This window comes from Harmonia axyridis, chromosome 1 (assembly GCF_914767665.1).
Source record: "Harmonia axyridis chromosome 1, icHarAxyr1.1, whole genome shotgun sequence".
Classification (NCBI taxonomy): Eukaryota; Metazoa; Arthropoda; class Insecta; order Coleoptera; family Coccinellidae; genus Harmonia; species Harmonia axyridis.
In genome coordinates this window covers 44,713,048-44,716,071 of record NC_059501.1, presented here as the reverse complement: position 1 = coordinate 44,716,071, position 3,024 = coordinate 44,713,048, and the positions used below count along the sequence as shown (strand labels likewise).

The following is a 3,024-nucleotide window of genomic DNA, read 5'->3' as shown; positions in this document are numbered from 1 at the left end:
TATATATATATATATATATATATATATATATATATATATATATATAAATAACAACTGTTTCGCTACACAGAAGCTTTAGATTTAACATCTATATTGCTACTTGAAATAAAGGCAAAATACAAAAATATTCAGAAATTATCTTCAGAAAAAATGGGGCTGGACAGGTTTACAATCGCACAACATATAATCATTATTTCTTCTATTTAAGGAACCAGGTTCCACGGTAAAACATTACTCAAAATTTTTATTCTCTGGTTCACACGTTTGATCGTTTGATATGGACTCTTGCTCTAGCTATGAATATATTTTGTTCAACCTCCTGAAGAGACATTTGTTTTCTGTTTCGCATGAATGGTGGGCGAATCAGTTTTATTCCGTTTTCCGGAAAAATTTCATCAATTAGAAAACTTCGATCCACCATAATGGCATCCTCATTAGGCTTCAGGGAGGATATGAGACCACTCTGCTCAAAAATTATTTTGTCAGATGCTCTTCCACCATAAGCTTCACTGACAAAACTGATCAATCCTGCAGGCGTCATGGCCACCATGAATTTTACAGTGTTATTCCCTTTATAGTTAGAATAACATCTTACTCTACAACGCAGGCATTTAGTTCTCTGAACAGAGATTTCTGTACAATCAAGAATGACTGTCACATCAGTAAATTGCTCAAAGTGTTGTGGCAAATTATTACGAATTTCCTCAATAGGTGGAAGATAGCTCGCAGGTTTCAATACTGTCGCTAACACAGTTAACATGTCATAAAAAATTTCTTTTATACTTTGGGAACTGATGTTTCCAAAGAGTAAAGACAATACAACATAGCTCGTGTCATTCTTTAGTTTTGTAAATGTATTTTTTCCCTAATATTGAGGGATGAAACAAAATTTTCTCTTTTTATTCTTAATACTAAAATTTCAATAGTTTTCAGCATTTTGAAAGAATTCAACCCTGTCAAGCTGTTAAGCTTTTGATTTGTAGTAATATTGTCACAAATTGTCCTTATTGATGAAAGCACATAGAGCTTCAGCAGCCAACAATTCATCAGGCCTGTGAATCATTTCCTGAAATTTCAATATCATCATTTGATTCAACTAGAATATCTCAATACTTTACCTGAGCATGAAGTTCACTTTCATCTTGATTTTGTGTCATTACTTCACAGTCAGATTTCAACTGAAAATTTTGTAAATATTAGATTTATTTTCATTTAAAAGGATCATTATATAATTACAATTGGTTGTTATACAGGATCATATCTAGTTAAATTCCGTCTTTCTTTCTTCTTTATGTTCTCATGAGTACCTGTAGGAAGGTTTTTTGTTGGGACTGCATTTCTTTTCAAATTTCGGCGTCTCAAGTTAGTTTTTCTCGGTCTCAAACACAAATCTGCGTGTCTCAGCTCCTTACCTGAATATTGAAAAATATTACTACACATGGAGCTCCATTGATACTGATATTTTTACAACTTACTTTGTGTATGAAAATCAGACTCTTCAAAATGCTTTGAACAAACTTTCATATATATTATAACTCCTCGAACACTGAAATATAAAAATTTAACCTGCAGAAATGCACGCCGTCAAAGCTTTCACTCCTACCGTACCTTAAGCCGATATTACAGTTTCTTCCGATAGGTGGCTTGGAGATGAACTTGAATCGCTAATTGACCATATTCACCGTCGCCATATTGTTATGCGACAATACCAACTATTGAGTTTACTAGAAAAATTCCACAATATAAAGTTTATAATTGTGGTTTATGTGTAAATTCCGGAGTACCTTTTCTGGCTGCTACGCCAGATAGGCTTGTTTGGGACAATATTTCGCAAAAATTTCACCTTTTGGAAATAAAAACATTAGTGAAAGGTAGTTTTATATACAAATTAACTGTGGCCGAGTGTATAAATGAAGGTTTCGCTCTATTTTTGGAAATAGTTAGTGGAAGAATAATCTCTTTGACTGATAGTATTTTTGATATAAGCGGTATTTCTCTAGTAAACTCAATATTTCTCCGTTGGGAACACTGGGTCGTTGGTATTGTCGCAGAACAATATGGCGACGGTGAATATGGTCAATTGCACAATGCTAATGCAAAGTGTTCTGTGGTCATTTGCTGTCATTCGACTAGATTTGAATTTGAAATTCGAATTGCTTTTCAAAGTAACACGAATATTATTTAATTATGAATGTTATATTCAAAGAATTCGTTTACGATCAGAATAATAAATTGCGAGAAAATGAAAAAAAAAAGTGCGTTATCAGCGATGTAGGTAGGTTTTCTCAATATTCAAATAACATGTCAGTTTTCATAATACAATTACTATTGAAGGGAAAGATGAAATTGCTTGCTTGGATAAAAAAACTTTATTCAAGTACAACATATTACCTAGAGAGGAAAATATTGGTGCGCCAGCCGTGGCGGTCATATGCCAGAAATCATATTTAAAATGTAATGCCACAAGATTATCTTGCGGATAAATAAAATTCATGTCAATCGAATAATCCATCGTTGTTTTATTGCAATTTAAAGTTCTATAGCTCTAAAAAAAACACCCTTCATAATCAAGTGTTTTATTTTATTTTCTTTTAGTAATATTCGTGCAGAATTTAGTGTGGATCGAGCAATTAGAATATTCAAAAAACAGATATTTTGTGGGCAAAGCAGCGTTGAGCAAGTTCAGTACATGAATATCCATGTAGGTACTGAACCTCGAAATTTTTCTGGCTATGGTCATGCGCGCAAAAGCTCCTGACTTAACGTAAGTGCTTTATTAGGTTTAAACACTGAAAGAAATGATTCAATGAGAAAGGTTTACCAAAATTATTCTTACTAGGGCTGATTTATTTCTTACTCTCCAGTTAAAACAGCCCTATAGACATAGTAAATTGAGTTGCTATAGTTGTTAAATCAATTTTACTAGGTTTTTCTTACTAAACCAATGAATGTGTTTTATTGTCACATTCAAATGTCGAATTGCCGCAGTAAACCTAAGTTGCCTGACCGTCGCCCAATACCCAT

At 33.1% G+C, this 3,024-nt stretch overlaps 1 long non-coding RNA gene across 2 annotated transcripts; it reads right to left on the bottom strand.

Moving 5' to 3' along the window:
* Positions 1-275: 275 nt before the first annotated feature.
* LOC123682510 lies at positions 276-1,904 on the bottom strand. 2 transcript variants are annotated; one of them, XR_006747827.1, is made up of 6 exons: positions 1,609-1,904; positions 1,476-1,546; positions 1,237-1,412; positions 1,119-1,178; positions 659-1,066; positions 276-596 (listed from the first exon to the last, which is right to left on the bottom strand). It is a non-coding gene; the product is annotated as an uncharacterized LOC123682510 (long non-coding RNA). The 2 variants fall into 2 exon arrangements; XR_006747826.1 differs by lacking the exon at positions 276-596 and having other exon boundaries at positions 951-1,178.
* Between the last annotated feature and the right edge of the window lie 1,120 nt (positions 1,905-3,024).